This window comes from Salvelinus sp. IW2-2015, linkage group LG8, assembly GCF_002910315.2.
Source record: "Salvelinus sp. IW2-2015 linkage group LG8, ASM291031v2, whole genome shotgun sequence".
Taxonomy (NCBI): domain Eukaryota; kingdom Metazoa; phylum Chordata; class Actinopteri; order Salmoniformes; family Salmonidae; genus Salvelinus; species Salvelinus sp. IW2-2015.
In genome coordinates, this window is record NC_036848.1 from 20,799,582 (window position 1) to 20,817,292 (window position 17,711).

At 41.9% G+C, this 17,711-nt stretch overlaps 1 pseudogene; it reads left to right on the forward strand.

Moving 5' to 3' along the window:
• The window catches only part of LOC112081133 (uncharacterized), a 48,744-nt pseudogene that overhangs the window by 4,374 nt on the left and 26,659 nt on the right, over positions 1 to 17,711 (forward strand).

Sequence of the window (17,711 nt, forward strand, 5' to 3'; positions counted from 1 at the left end):
TTTTAGAGGCAGGGCCCCCCCCTCTCTCTCCCCAGAGAGACTCGTTTTAGAGGCAGGGCCCCCTCCTTCTCTCCCCAGAGAGACTCGTTTTAGAGGCAGGGGCCCCCCTCCTCTCTCTCCCAGAGAGACTCGTTTTAGAGGCAGGCCCCCCTCCTCTCTCTCCCAGAGAGACTCGTTTTAGAGGCAGGGCCCCCTCCCTCTCTCTCCCCAGAGAGACTCGTTTTAGAGGCAGGGCCCCCCTCCTCTCTCTCCCCAAGAGACTCTTTTAGAGGCAGGGCCCCCTCCTCTCTCTCCCCAGAGAGACCTCTTTTAGAGGCAGGGCCCCCCTCTCTCCCTCCCCAGAGAGACTCATTTTTAGAACACACCCCTAAACAGAGATCCAAACATGTTGGTTGGGTTAACACAGTGACAACTAATTTTAATTCTTAGAAATAAAACATTTACTAACAGACATATCGAAACATTAGAGTGATTTAATGCAATCACATGAACTATGTAGTTGTGACATCTCTTCTCCATGGGAACTGTCATAATATAAATAATAATAATAAGTCACTGTTTGTTAAGGTCATTATGACAGTGCAGCAACACAAGGCCATGTCTCACACTTATTTGTATTATTAAAAGTAGGCTATTTCTTTCAATCTGTTTTTTCTAAACGATCGAGAATGTAGACAGAAGGGCTAAAACAGACATGATTGATCTGAGGGGGAAATAATTTATCCATTCAGAAAGGTTTTTGCAACAAGTAAGATATTTTATATTATGTAAAGTAGGCTAGGTTATAATGTATAATAGCGTTTTGTTAGTGATATACAGATCGAGGTCTATACCTCGGCTATAGCTACCTATCATAGATGACCAGCCTAAACCTGTTCAGATCAGTTCACATAGGCATCAGTGGCAGGACTGATCACCTTCAAACCAGTTTTAAGTCTAAATAACAGAGAATGTAGTGATATTTTCACAACATTTCCTACGGAGACCATCAGGTCGGTCAGCATGATAACGGATCATATCTCAAGCTTTCTGTCTATTGAATGTCTACAGCGATCTAACTGTAAAGTTCTATGTAGCCTGGACTTACCACAGTCTGCCGGTCGTCCTCAAATCAACACATTTATCCCACTTCTAATGTTGCCGAGAAATGTGGCCCACAGTTTCAACAGCCATTTTGTAACTGTAAGTTTTAAAGTTACTGACAATTACACAAGAGGAATTCACATAACTTCTGACGGTCCTGAAGAGGAAGTAGCCTCTCTTACACCAACCGGCATCTGGCTCATAGAGACTGAAGGACTGCACACACACACATCCATGCCATCTCTGAACTGGGGGAAGGTATTGGGAAGGTAGAAAGATAACAGTGAATATGAGACATGGAGGAAGGTATTGGGAAGGTAGAAAGATAACAGTGAATATGAGACATGGAGGAAGGTATTGGGAAGGAAAGATAACAGGGAATATGAGACATGGGGAAGGTATTGGGAAGGTAGAAAGATAACAGTGAATATGAGACATGGAGGAAGTATTGGGAACGTAGAAAGATAACAGGGAATAATGAGACATGGGGAGGTATTGGGAAGGTAGAAAGATAACAGTGAATATGAGACATGGAGGAAGGTATTGGGAAGGAGAAAGATAACAGTGAATATTGAGACATGGAGGAAGGTATTGGGAAGGTGAAAAGATAACAGTGAATATGAGACATGGAGGAAGGTAGAAAGATAACAGTGAATATGAGAATACATGCTTTTTCCTTCTTATAAAGCCGTGTTCTGTAATTTATCAGCTGGGTTACTGAAACTCTGGTTAGTTGCAGGTGAAGACACCAAACAATCTCAGATCCTGAAACTATTCAGTCAGCTTTAACCGTATTGTCCATGTTGCTATGGCGACAAATGATGGGCCAAAAAAACTAATAACTTTAAGAAAACAATTCTGACTAAATGTTTTCAATGAAAAGTAGACACTTATAATAAACATTAGGTTACACTCACATATGCACACGCTTACACACACGCTTACACACACGCTTACACACACGCTTAACACCACACCACACACACAACACACACACACACACACACACACACACACACACACACACCCACACACACAACACAACACACCCAACACACAACACACACACACACACACACACACACACACACACACACACACACACAAAGGGATTATGTGACATCTAAATCTGAGAGGGAGGGTTAGGAGATACAGAGACAAAACCAATGGGAAGGCAGAGAGATATAGTGATACTGCATTATTACTATTGAGTATTCTCAGTTAACTGCGCAAAGGCAAACAGAAAGTTCAAAAAGTCCCCCCCCCCCTAGTATCACAAAGAACAACAAGGAAGTTAAATAAATCACGAGGTTGTGCTAACCACAGTAGTGTTGGCAAAAGTCCCTACAACCCCATTCCCCTCTTTCCCCACCGGTCTCAAGAACAAAGTCCCTTTTTACATTAAAATTCAAAGAAATAAAAAGAACCACCATTCCCTCTTCCCCACCGTCTCAAGAAACAAAAGTCCCTACACCCCAGTTCCACTCTTCTTTCCCACCGGTCTCAGAACAAAAGTCCCTACAACCCCATTCCCTCTTTCCCCACCGGTCTCAAGAACAACAGTCCAGAAACAATCCCCATTCCCTCTTTCCCACACCGGTCTCACAGAACAAAAGTCCCTACACCCCATTCCTCGTTCCCACGTGTCTCAAAGAACAAAATTCCCTACACCCCATTCCCCTCTCCCCACCTGTCTCCAAAAAACAAAAGTCCGTTACACCCCATTCCCCTCTCCCCACCGGTCTCAAGAAACAAAAGTCCCTACACCATTCCCCGCTCTGCCCCACGGTTCAAAGGAACAAAAGTCCCTACAACCCCATTCCACTTCTTCCCCACCGGGTCTCAAGACATTAGTCCCTACACCCATTCCCCTCTCCCCCCGTCTCAAAGAACAAAGTCCCTACAACCCCACCACTCTTCCCCACCGGTCTCAAGAAACAAAAAGTCCCTACACCCCATTCCACTCTTCCCCACCGGTCGCAAGAACAAAAGTCCCTACCCCCATTCCCCTCGTCCTCACCGCGTCTCCAGAACATTAGTCCCTACACCCCATTCCCCTCTTCCCCACCGCGTCTCAAGAACAAAAGTCCCTACACCCATTCCCCTCTTCCCCACCGGTCTCAAAAGAACAAAAGTCCCTTACACCCCATTCCCCCCTCTTCACCAAAACCGGGCTCTCCCAAGAACAAAAGTCCCTACACCCCCATTTCCCCTCTTCCAACCAACCGGTCTCAAGAACAAAAAGTCCCTACACCCCATTCCCTCTTCCCCACCGGTTCTCAAGAACAAAAGTCCCTACACCCCATTCACTCCTTTCCCCACCCGGTTCAAGAACAAAAGTCCTACACCCCATTCCCCTCTTCCCACCGTCTCAAGAAACAAAAGTCCCTACACCACAATTCCCTCTCCCCACACGTCTCAAGAACAAAAAGCCCTACACCCCATTCCCCTCTTCCCCACCGGTCGCAAGAACAAAAGTCCCTACACCCCATTCCACTCTTCCCCACCGGTCTCAAGAACAAAAGTCCCTACACCCCATTCCCCTCATTCCCCACCGGTCTCAAGAACAAAAGTCCCTACACCCCGATTCCCTCTTTCCCCAACCGGTCTCAAGAACAAAAAGTCCCTACCACCCCATTCCCTTCTTCTCCCACCGGTCTCAGACAAAAGTCCCTACAACCCATTCCCCCTCTTCCCCACCGTCTCAAGAACAAAAGTCCCTACACCCCATTCCCCTCTTCCCCACCGAGGTCTCAAGAACAAAAGTCCCATACACCCCATTCCCCTCTTCCCCCACCGATCTCAAGAACAAAAGTCCCTACACCCCATTCCCCTAACTTCCCACCGGTCTCAAGAACAAAAAAGTGCCCCTACACCCCATTCCCTCTTCCCCAGCCTGTGTCGTCAAGAAACAAAAGTCCCTACACCCGGCATTCCCGCCTCTTCCCCACGGGTCTTCCAAAGAACAAAAAGTTCCGCGGTGAGCGTGAGATCTCTCCGAGTCTCTCTGGGGAGAGAGAGGAGGGGGGCCCTGCCTCTAAAACGAGTCTCTCTGGGGAGAGAGAGGAGTGGGGCCCTGCCTCTAAAACGAGTCTCTCTGGGGACGATTACTCCAATGCAAAGAGGTGAGATGACAATTTTGTTGAATAATTTATTACGTTTTTTTCCAAAACGCTTTGTGTTTGTGTTTTGTGTTTTTCATCAGAAATGATTGCTTATGGGTAGCCTTCAATGTTATTGTTCTCAGATGTTTAATTCATAGATTTAGTATTCATATATAGTTGTCAAAACGCTATATATCCATAGTTTAGCTGGAATGGAATGTTCGCATCCTGTATATTTGACTGTGATATGTGGTTGTTTCACCTAGCTATCCTAAAATGTATGCCTTTTCAACCCTTGAATACACTACAAGTTTGAATTTCCTGCTGTACGGCAACTGTACTGTAAGTCTCTCTGCGGCCAGTTTCCTGACAGCGATGGAATTTAGGATTCCGAGTATTTTAACGATGCATCTTTCCTACATCAGATGAAGATGTAACATCTGTTTCCCAAAACACCACTAAATGCGTCATTAGAGCATGTGTTGATACTGATAGGATCTAAAGAAAGGCAGCGCTGCTCTCCGATCAGCTTTATCCATTCAAATCTTTCCTTAACATAAGAATTAATAACCTAATAATCCCCTTTTTACATTTGGCTCATTCATCCCCCCTCATCTCTCCTGTAACTATTCCCCAGATCGTTGCTGTAAATGAGAATATGTTCTCAGTCATCTTACCTGGTAAATTAAGGCTTAAATAAAATAAGTAAATCAAATAATTATTCCCAATAATAACAATGGATCAGCTCCTAGAGATGTTTACCCAATAAAAATCCACTAAATCACGTCCCTCCGTGGAATGAGTTTGATGTAGGGCAGGGGAAGACACTTAGGGAGAAGCTCTCTTCAGCTGGTGGTGCTGAGGAGAGGGGGTGTGGTAGACTATAGAGCCCCATAGTGGAGGTGTCATAATACCCATCAGTCAAACAGGGAAATGGTTCCAATCATTTTTCCACCGTTCATTTTTTTAAAACATCAAAGCAGACATCATGCTAGACTACAAATCCCTGCAAGCTCCTGCACGTCATCTCTAGCTGACACCTTTGCTAACAGATATTGTGTCAATTTTAAACTTGCACAAGACAGTTCATAGAATTGTCCATTTAAAGAAATGTAGCCAATTTATTCATTACTACAGTACCAGTCAAAAGTTTGGACACACCTACTCATTCCAGGGTTTTTGTAGTTCTTTTTCATTTTGGGGGGTAAATATAGTAAATATATTAAAAGATATTGTCCTAGAGAGAATAACACAGCTATCAAAGCGTCACGCCACGGTAAGCCTACACGAAACACAACCCTTATTTTAAGTGTTTCTAAAATACCCTTTGGGAAAAAATTATGGTGGAAAAACGATTGGAACCATTTCCTTATTTGACCGCTAGGTTTTATGGGTATTATGACTCATACTGTGGTACTGGTACTCTACAGGTTGGTCTTCTCATCAGGGTGAGCGTTACTGTGGTCAATGTTTCCACCTAGTGGTCAAATACAGTAGTGGAACCAGTAAAAGCCTACTGCCTAATCCCCCAGCAAATACAAGTGCGGTAATTGTACTCAATGCCAGTAAACCAAATGTATCTAAGGGTTCTCCTACCCCGGATTGGGTCAATGTGATCTACATGATCTAAATTCTCGCAATGTGATCTACATGATTCGCTGCCTGTGCGGCTTATTTTACACATGATAGACCAAGTTACTCACTAGAATTTGTGAGTACTGAAATGCCATTTGATGTGCTGACCCCAACACCCCAGTGACCCTTCATTTCAAAGAGAGAGTTCACTCGCTTTGTGAGTTATTTTATTGGGGAATTGAACAAGTCAGCAAAAACAAATGTGTTGGAGACATCCAGAGAGTGATGTTCTGGATCCCTTCCTTGGATAGTTTAGTCCCCAGAGGTCTTAACCTACATAAGGACTATAGTATGTTTTTGTGAAAGGCCCCTTTCTTTGTTAGTGTAGGCTTTCCCTGGAATGACGTTTTGACAACGGTGTAAATCTCTCGGAGGAGTTGACTTTTCGCAATATATCCGGCTCCATTTACTCTGATTCAAAACTGTTAATTAGCATCAAAGTAAAACTACTAGCTCCTGCACGTGATCTCTAGCTGACACCTTTGCTAAGAGGTTTTGTGTCAATTTAAAACTTGCACAAGACAGTTCACAGCACGGTCTATTTAAAGACATGTAGCCAATTTATTCATTACAATATTTAACTAACATTAGATAGTTAATCCAGAGATTAGCTTTGCATCGGCAGTCTCGCTCAGGTCATCATGGCATTTCWAGTTCATTATGAYAGCCACATTAGCAGCTAATTAGYRTTTCATTTTGGGAGGGTAAATACATGTGAATATATTGAGAAAAGTCACCTTTTCTTAGAGCGTTTTACACGGTTATCAAAACGTCACGGCAGGGGAAACACAGACCTTATTTTCAATGTTTTTAAAATCCTTTATGGGAAAAATGATTGGAACCATTTCCCTGTTTGACTGCTAGGTTTTATGGGTACTATGACTCACAATGTGGCACTCTATAGTCTACCACACCCTCTCATTAGCACCACCAGGGCTGCATTCAGTATGTTTTACCTTCATGAACCTTCAATTGAACGGAAACGGCGGTGTACTGAAGGACCAGTTGAAAAACAGGGTTGGGTTGTAGGTTGGGGAACGTTGTCAGCATGGCCACAGCTGTTTAAATACGTCACTCATTGCTTCAAGCCACACCTCGCCAAACGGGACCTAATGTAACCTAAAATCCATTCAAGAATGTCCAAGAAAGATTTGTGGAAGTGTGTCCTTCACTTCAAATCGTTATGTAAACGTAGCAAACTTTCAAGCAAACTGAACACAACTCAGCGGGAGACAATCGTAGACACTCATTCCACGTGGTGCCCTACACGAACTTGTCCATTCCCTTTGTGTGATTATTCTGATCTTGCTTCAATAAACAAATCATGTTTAATGGTGAGCGAGTGTTGCAAATGTTTTTTTCTCTAATGATGATCACATGTTTTGGTCGCACCTCGACAAACGTTAGTTGAGCGCCTTCCACTACTTTCAATGCTTTCAGGAAATATAAGGAGACCAATTACAGACAGTAGCCTACAAGTAGCAAATAGAACTCAATTGATTGAACATGAAATGCATTTCAATATGAGTGAAATAGACCTTTAGCCTTCTGTTTATATTTTAATGCAGTCATCCCAGTTTTAATTTGAAGAATAATTTTATACGTCGCATGTTTGTATTAATTGCGAAGACATTGGTAAGTTTATATTTGTAGTCAACTTTGTTCTGAAGTTATCGGCGGTCACAGAGAGAAGGATAAATCATGTGATTATTTTTGTTTATGACTTGCCAAATTAAATTAAGGTTAAATAAAATATGTTTCCCCATCTGAGCTGATAGTAGATGAGAGATGTAATGTTTCTCTCTGTTGTGTTGAAGCCCAATCAAGCAGGAGAGACCAGCCTCCCCTGTACCCAGCTGTGTGTCCATGAAGAGTGACTGGTCTATGGATCCACCTAGAGACTTCAGAGAGGGAGACTTTTCTACTGATCAAAGGTAAGAAGAACTCATGGTTCATGGTCAGTGAGTTAAACAACACTGTCTCTAGTCATTTCTCCTCTCCCATTTCCAAATTATTTTTGTTGTTTTCATAATCCATAGGCTAATCTTTTTTTTCCATTTTCATAGTCCTAAAACAATATTAAACAAACACAACATTCCTCTCTCTGTTGTGTGTGTGTGTGTTGTGTGTGTGTGTGTGTGGTGTGGTGTGTGTGTGTGTGGTGTGTGTGTGTGTGGTGTGTGTGTGTGTGTGTGTGTGTGTGTGTGTGTGTGTGTGTGTGTGTGTGTGTGTGTGTGTGTGTGACTCTCTGGATGAGGAAATTTAATCTCATGTTTTGTCCACAGAAACCAACAGGAGAGATCAGAGTCAGAAGATTTCAGTGGTCGTCTTTCCAGAAGTCATCAAACAGACCTGGCCTCCATATTCAGTGTATGTGATCCTGTTATGTACATTTGTTTTTGTTTATCTCAAGTAAAGTTGATCTGTCAATCATTCATTAACGTGTTGATGAGAAAGCATTTTGTCTCTTGCTTAACCTATTTACTTGATTTATTTCAGTTGCTTGAAGAGAAAATTCTGGCATTTGTGAAGAACGAGCTGAAGATGTTCAAGAGGATTCTTAGTCCAGAACTCCCAGAAGGCTTTGAGAGTCAGAAGCAGGATAAGGAAGTGGTGGATGCTGAAGATGAGAAGCAGGAGAGCAGTGCCAGAGAGGGGGCTCTGAAGATCACACTGCACATCCTGAGGAAAATGAACCAGAAGGAGCTTGCTGACACACTGGAGAAATGTAAGAGCTGTCTGCCTCAAGTTGAATGCTGTTTTATTGCAAACATTTAAAAGCTGTRACTAAAGTACAGCTAAAGTAGCTGTGTAACTCAATGATATTGTAGCAGCCTTAACACAACACCTAGTGACCTCATCAAGTAGCAGCAGGGCTGTGTTGTGTTGGAGAAAGAGAGAGAGAGAGAGAGAGAGAAAGAAGGAGAGAGAACATTAATAATGCCGTAAAAAATATTAATAATAATAGAATCAGTCACACCAGTGTGTAATGCATTATGAAAACATTTATACAGACAGTTAATAGAAAACAATGGTTATAATTTACAACATAGTCCTAAAACCACTGTAGGCATTAAAACAGACGTAATATYAATATCCTCTGTGTTAATTCTTCATTCAGATGAACTTGCTGTGATTTGCCAACGTGAACTCAAATCTAATCTAAAGAAGAAGTTTCAATGTGTATTTGAGGGGATCGCTAAACAAGGAAACCCAACACTTCTCAATAAGATCTACACAGAGCTCTACATCACAGAGGGTGGAAAAGGAGAGGTCAATAATGAACATGAGCTGAGACAGATTGAGACAACAACCAGGAAACAAGCAAGGCCAGAGACTGCAATCAAATGTAACGACATCTTCAAACCCTTAACTGGACAAGACAAACTTATCAGAACTGTGCTGACAAAGGGGGTCGCTGGCATTGGAAAAACAATCTCTGTGCAGAAGTTCATTCTGGACTGCGCTGAAGGAAAAGCAAATCAGGATGTCCAATTTGTATTTTCATTCCCTTTTCGGGAGCTGAATTTGATGAAAGGGGAAAAACACACTTTGACTGAACTTCTCAACCACTTCTCAGTGGAAACCAAACAATCAACAATCTCCAACTATGACAAGTACAAAGTTCTGTTCATCTTTGATGGTCTGGATGAGTGCCGACTGCCCCTAGACTTCCAGAAGAACAAGATCTGTTGTGACGTCACCAAGTCAACCTCAGTGGATGTTCTGCTGACAAATCTCATCAAGGGAAATCTGCTTCCCTCTGCTCTCCTCTGGATAACTACCCGACCTGCAGCAGCCAATAAGATCCCTTCAGGGTATGTTGACCAGGTGACAGAGGTACGAGGTTTCAATGACTCACAGAAGGAGGAGTACTTCAGGAAGAGATTCAGGGATCAGGATCTGGCCAGCAGAATCATCTCACACATAAAGACATCAAGGAGCCTCCACATCATGTGCCACATTCCAGTCTTCTGTTGGATTTCTGCAATAGTCCTTGAACATATGCTGAATCATAAGAAGAAAGAGAATGCCCAAGACTCTGACTGAGATGTACACACACCTTGTGATGTTTCATATCCAACAGAAGAATGAAAAGTATCTTGGGAAAGAAGAGACAGGTCCACACTGGAATAAAGAGAGCATTCTGTCAATGGAAAACTGGCTTTTCAACAGCTTGTGAATGGCAATCTGATTTTCTGTGTAGAAGACCTGAAAGAGGCTGGCATTGATGTCAATGAAGCCTCAGTTACTCAGGATTGTGCACACAGCTCTTTAAAGAGGAATGTGTGCTGACCAGAACAAGGTGTACTGCTTCGTGCATCTGAGCATTCAGGAGTTTCTGGCTGCTGTATATGTGTTCTCTCCTTCATCAACAACAATGAGAATCTAATGGCCAAACCGCAATCAGTATCAACACTATTTTTGACTGTTCAGAGACAAGCCTGAAGTTACTGTCTACAAGAGTGCTGTGGATAAAGCCTTAAGAAAGTGAGACGGGAAACCTGGACCTTTTCCTCCGCTTCCTTCTGGCCTCTCACTGGAGTCCAATCAGAAGCACTTACGAGGTCTACTGACAACGACAAGAAGCAGCTCACAAGACCATGAAGAAACAGTCAAGTACATCAAGGAGATCAGAGGAGAATCCCTCCCAGAGAGGTGCATCAATCTGTTCCACTGTCTGAATGAACTGAATGACCATTCTCTAGTGGAGGAGATCCAAAGCTACCTGAGATCAGGAAGTGTCTCAGACGCCAAAACTGTCACCTTCACAGTGGTCAGCTCTGGTCTTTGTGTTGCTGACTTCAGAAAAGGAGATGGATGTCTTTGACCTGAAGGAATACTCCAGATCAGAGGAAGGTCTTCTAAGGCTGCTGCCAGTGGTCAAAGCCTCCAGAGCTGCTCTGTGAGTACATACAAATACATTTAAGTACTTATCATCAGGAAAAATATTCAGTTTAGAGAAAAATATGTATTATTGAAAACATATTGAATCAGTGCATTGGTGTTCATTAGTATAACAATACGAATACAATTCTAGAGAGGAAGATGAATCTATATGTTGTGTGAGAGAATAACCAAATGCATCTGCCATTGTCCTTCTACACTACTTCTGTTAAATTAACAGTCCGTTTTAATATCATTATGATCATTTGCAGTGTCAGGCTGTGGAGTCACAGAGGAAGGCTGTGCTGCTCTGGTCTCAGCTCTGAAGTAAACCCTCACACCTGAGAGAGTGGATCTGAGTAACAATGACCTGAAGGATTCAGGAGTGAAGCTGCTTCTCTGGACTGGGGAATCCCCACTGTAAACTTGAGACTCTGAGGTCAGTATTCCTATAGTTGGTCAACAAGTGGTAACTGTTATCAGATCCACGTGTTTACCAGGCACACATACAGGTCCTTCGGGAAGTATTCAGACGCTTGACATTTTGTTATGTTACAGCGTTATTCTAATACTGATTAAATACAAAGTTGTCGTCATCAGTCTACACACAATACCCCATAATGACAAAGCGAAAACACGTTTTGGAATTTTGCAAATGTATTCAAAAAATAAACTGAATTATCTTATTTTCAGAAGTATTCAGACCCTTTGCTCGAATTGAACTCAGGTGCATCCTTTTCCGTTGATCATCCTTAGATGTTTATACAATTTGATTTGAGTCGACCTGTGGTAAATTCAAGTGATTGGACATGATTTGGAAAGGCACACACCTGTCTATAATGTCCCACAGTGGACTGCATATGTCAGAGCAACAACCAAGCCATGAGGTTGAAAATATTTTTCGTAGAGCTCCAAGACAGGATTGTGTCAAGGCACAGATCTGGGGAAGGGTACCAAAACATTTCTACAGAATTGAAGGTCCCAAGAACACAGTGGACTCCATCAATTAAAAATTGAAAGACACAGTGGCTCCTAAATCGAGAAGTACAGCCTTTGTGTGTAAGTGGCCAGAAGGAAGCCACTCCTCAGTAAAGGCACGACAGCTCCCTTAGAGTTTGCCAAAAGGCACCTAAACGCTGCTGGGTTTTTCACTCTTAACAATTTCTTGTGTGGTATAAAGAATGTACCACCACACAAATGACATCCAGCAGGCCAGTGGTCAAAAACAGATTATTGATGAAAGAGGACAAAGGAGGCTGACGTGAATTGTACAGAGCAACAGACAGGCTGCAGTTAGTCAACTGACAGTCCATAAACATTGATGCCCAAGAACCATTGAAGAATGCGCAACTGTGGCATGGGGTACATGCATCAATCATGCCGTGTGTCAACATTGCAGGCTGGTGGTGGTAGTGCGATGGTGGCCCTTTGGTGGCYCTTTGATAAAAGTGGAGCATTGTTTTAATGCCACAGGATATCTGAACATCATTGCCAATCAGATGCATSCCTTCATGCCAGCAGTGTATCCATCTGCAAATATATTTTCTTCAGCAGGATAACGCCCCATGCCACAATACTAGGATTGTCCAGGAATGGTTCCACGAACATGATAGTGAATTCAGCTTACTGCAGTGGCCTGCCACGTCACCAGATCTCAAACCAATTGAGCGTCTGTGTGATGAGATGGAACAAGCTATTTGGAGTAGAGATCCACTACCAGCCAACTTAACACAACTGTGGGAAGCGTTGGAGTCAACATGGGCCAGCATCCCTGTCTAACGCATTTCGACACCTTGTAGAGTTCATGCCTTGACGAATTTTGGCTGTTTAGAGGGCAAAAGTGGGTGCAACTCAATATTAGGAAGGTGTTCCTAATGTTTAGTACACTCAGTGTAGTCCACACCATATGTATTTGGACAGTGAAGCTTACAGTTTTAAATCTGGTGCTATACTCCAGCATTTTGGATTTGAGATAGAATGCTTCATAATAGACGACAGTACAGAACGTCACCTTTTATTTTGAAGGTATTCATACATATCTGTTTTATTGTTTACAAATGAAAAGCACTTTATGTATCTAGTTCTCCCATTTGAAGAAGTCCTAATTACTTGGACAAATTCACTTTTTAGTGTATTAAAGAAGTCAAACGTTTAGTACTTGGTCCAATATTCATATTCGACTTATGCTAGACACTGTAAATAAAGTGTTCTCATTTCTAAACGGTGAAACAGATACGTATAAAAAATACCATAAAATAAAAGGTGACATTATATACTGTCACCTCATATGAAACATTTGATGTCAAATCTAAAATGCTGGATTATAGAGATCATTTAAAACTTGTTTCTTCTCTGTCAAAATAGATATGGTGTGGACTGTTTACTCAATGCAATCTAAATCTGATACCTCACTGTCATTATAGATATGGTGTGGACTGTATACTCAATGCAATCTAAATCTGATACCTCACTGTCTGTCTTTTGACTGGTACTGCTTTTTAAAATGGTCTGGTCATTCTACTCAAATATTTGTACTATACATTGTTTGTCTCTACAAGCAATACNAGTACTTGGTCCAATATTCATATTCGACTTATGCTAGGCACTGTAAATAAAGTGTTCTCATTTCTAAACGGTGAAACAGATACGTATAAAAAATACCATAAAATAAAAGGTGACATTATATACTGTCACCTCATATGAAACATTTGATGTCAAATCTAAAATGCTKGATTATAGAGATCATTTAAAACTTGTTTCTTCTCTGTCAAAATAGATATGGTGTGGACTGTWTACTCAATRCAATCTAAATCTGATACCTCACTGTCATTATAGATATGGTGTGGACTGTATACTCAATGCAATCTAAATCTGATACCTCACTGTCTGTCTTTTGACTGGTACTGCTTTTTAAAATGGTCTGGTCATTCTACTCAAATATTTGTACTATACATTGTTTGTCTCTACAAGCAATACTTTGATAAAAAACATGTTTTTATAATGATACATTCATTTATGAATAGATATAGCAGGTTTCAGGACACTGATATATCTGAAAATGTTACAAAATATACACWGCCACTATTTTCACCACCAAAGAATAGCAGTGTGGTTTTAATATGATTTGACTCTTTGCAGGCTGTCAGGATGTCTAGTCACAGAGAAAGGCTGTACTTCTCTGGTCTCAGCTCTGAAGTCAAACCCCTCACACCTGAGAGAGCTGGACCTGAGCTACAATCACCCAGGAGACTCAGGAGTCAGACTGCTCTCTGCTRGACTGGAGGATCCACACTGCAGACTGGAGAAACTCARGTATGTAGAGGGTTTATGTCAATGTTCATATCAGACGTGTTTGAGTTATCAGGCTAGCTAAGTKGTGCTTCATATACAGCACTTCTGTAACAACTTGAACTGCGGGACTCAACACGTTACAGAAACAGATTCATTGTATAGGAAGCTCTGAGGACAGGTCGTCTGGATATTGGACAACCAATATACTGGCAGATGCAAACAGATCATCATCTTTAGCGGACACTAGTTCAAGAGGGCTTAAAAAAAATGGTTTTCAATTTTGTTCATACTGATGAACTGGCGTTTGATGTTGGGCGATTAGGCCTGGCTCACAGTTGGCATTTCAATTCATCCTAAATGTGTTTGATGGGGTTGAGGTCAGGTAGAATCCTCTCGGCATCCGCCAAACCCAGATTCATCCATTGGCCTGCAAGATGGTGTAGCGTGATTCATCACTCCAGAGAGCCCGTTTCCACTGCTCCATGGTCCAACGGCGGCAAGCTTTACACCACTCCAGTCGACGCTTGGCATTGCGCACAGGGATCTTTTTCATGAAGCTCCCAACGAACAGTTCTTGTGCTGACGTTGTTTCCAGAGGCAGTTTGGAACTCAGTGAGTCTTTTAACCGAGGACAGATGATTTTTACGCGTTTCAGCACTCGGCGGTCCCGTTATGTGAGATTGAGTGGCCTGCCACTTCGCAGCTGAGCCGGTGTACTAGACGTTTCCACTTCACAATAACAGCTCTTACAGTTGACCAGGGGCAGCTCTAGCAGGGTAGAAATGTGACAAACTGACTTGTTGGTAAGGTGGCGTCCTATGACGGTGCCACGTTAAAAGTCCCTGAGCTCTTCAGTACGGGCCATTCTACTGTCAATGTTTGTCTATGGAGATTGCATGGCGGTGTGCTCGATTTTATACACCTGTCAGCAATGGGTGTGGCTGAAATAGCCAAATCCACTAATTTGAAGGGGTGTCCACATACTTTTGTGTATATATAATGTAGCAGCTAAATTGCAGCTACATATTGTATATAGTACACTGCATAATGAAACAATCCCTTGTAAACTAGTGTTTTGAGGGTGGACTGACTGTTTATTTGACTTTGTAATAGACTGGACTTGCACRGCAACTTCTATCCAAACTGGGAGAGGGTGGTTCCGTCATTAAAATAAATATGTGTATGTAACCTTTATATAATCCAGGCAAGTCCGTTAACAACAAATTGTTACTTACGATGACAGCCTAGATTCATATTCAGTTACAATCTACAATGTTAGAATTTCCAACTTGAATTACTCAACAAGTGATTGCATCATTGACACCAACCAAGTCTAAAAATGGCCGCATTGTGACACTGGGTATAACTTTGTGAAATGTTAGGTGAAAGATGTGAAAATGACGATCAAATAGGCCTACCAATAAACAGCTAAAGCAAAGCTATTCAGTCCCTGGCACCACAGAAAACCAATCATCGATTCGATAGGCCTGCAGTCGCATAGACTTGTCGCATTTTCAGCACCATGGTACAGTCTATAGCAGGGTTCCCCAACTGACGGACAAATTTGGACCACGGGTGGTTTTATTTGCCCCCCCCCCCCCCCCCTCCCAAGTTTTCTGAACAAAAATATATATATACAGCACCAGTTGAAAGTTTGGACACACCTACTCATTCAAGTTGTTTCTTTATTTTCAATATTTTCTACATTGTAAATAAAGAGACATTAAAACTATGAAATAACACATATGGAATCATGTAGTAAAATAAAAAGTGTTAAACAAATCAAAATATATTTATTTTTAGATTCTTCAAGTAGCCACCCTTTGCCTTGATGACAGTTTGCACACTCTTGGCATTTTCTCAACCAGCTTCACCTGGAATCTTTTCCAACAGTCTTGAAGGAGTTCCCACATACACTACCTTTGAAAAGTTTGGGATCACTTAGAAATATCCTTGTTTTTGAAAGAAAAGGCATTTTTGTCCATTAAAATAACATAAAATTTATCAGAAATACAGTGTAGACATTGTTAATGTTGTAAATACTATTGTTGCTGGAAACGGCAGATTTTTTCATGGAATGTCTACATAGGCGTACAGGCCATTATCACAACCATCACTCCTGTGTTCCAATGGCACGATGTGTTAGCTAATCCAAGTTTATCATTTTGAAAGGCTAATTGATCATTAGAAAACCCTTTGCAATTAAGTTAGTAAAGCTGAAAACATTTGTTCTGTTTAAAGAAGCAATAAAACTGGCCTTCTTTTAGGCTAGTTGAGTATCTGGAGCATCAGCATTTGTGGGTTCATTTACAGGCTCAAAATGGCCAGAAACAAATAACTTTCTTCTGAAACTGTCAGTCTATTCTTGTTCTGAGAAATGAAGGCTATTCCATAGAAACTGAAGATCTCGTACAACGATGTGTACTACCCCCTTCACAGAACAGCGCAAACTGACTCTAACCAGAATAGAAAGAGGAGTGGGATGCCCCGGTGCACAACTGAGCAGAGGACAAGTACATTAGAGTGTCTAGTTTGAGAAACAGATGCCTCACAAGTCCTCAACTGGCAGCTTATTAATAGTACACGCAAAAACCAGTCTCAACGTCAACAGTGAAAAGGTGACTCCGGGATGCTGGCCTTCTAGGCAGAGTTCTCTGTCCTAGTTGCATGAAAAAGCCATATCTCTGTCCAGTGTCCATGTTCTTCTTCCCATCTTAATCTTTTCTTTTTATTGGCCAGTCTGAGATATGGCTTTTTCTTTGCAACTCTGCCTGAATGGTAGTTGATGCTGAGGACACATGTTGGCTGCTTTTCCTTCACTCTGCGGTCCAACTCATCCCAAACCATCTCAATTGGGTTTAGGTCGGGTGATTGAGGCCAGGTCATCTGATGCAGCACTCCATGAGAGTGACCGGTCATTGTCCTGTTGGTTACTACATGATTCCATATGTTTTATTTCAAAGTTTTGATGTTGTCACTTTTGTTCTACAATGTGGAAATATTAAACAATTAAGAAAAACCCTTGAATGAGTAGATGTATCCACACTTTTGACTGGTACTGTATATATTGTTGGATATAAAAGAAAATCAGCTCTAAGTATGTCAGAGTCGTGTGTATAGGTGGCAGGGAAGTCAGGCGCAGGAGAGTCAAATGAGTGTAATGGAGTCTCTTTTATAGCAGTCCACTAACATACTCCAAACACTAAATGTACATCAAAAACAAAAGTGGGTACGAGGACCCGTCGCACACCTATACAGACACATAATACAACACTGACATAAAAACAATCTCTGACAAAGACATTAGGGGAAACAGAGGGTTAAATACACAACAGGTAATGAATGGGATTGAAACCAGGTGTGTAGGAAGATAAGACAAAACCAATGGAAAATGAAAAATGGATCAATGATGGCTAGAAGACCGTAACGTCGACCGCCGAACAAGGAGAGGCAACAACTTCGGCAGAAGTCGTGACAAAGTGATTTAATTTAAGACATCGGTTCCCAACTATTCCCACCAAATAAATGACACCGTGATCATAAAGAAATGTAAGCAAGGTTTGAAATTATTATCTTTTAGCCAAACGTCATATCTGTTTGGGCTTCTTGCGGTCAATTTGCAGTCTATTAATTATTTGTAATTATGCCCCCCGACCATCCAGTCAAGAAATCGGCCGCGACTGGCCTATAGGCTGAATCTAGTTGATGTCC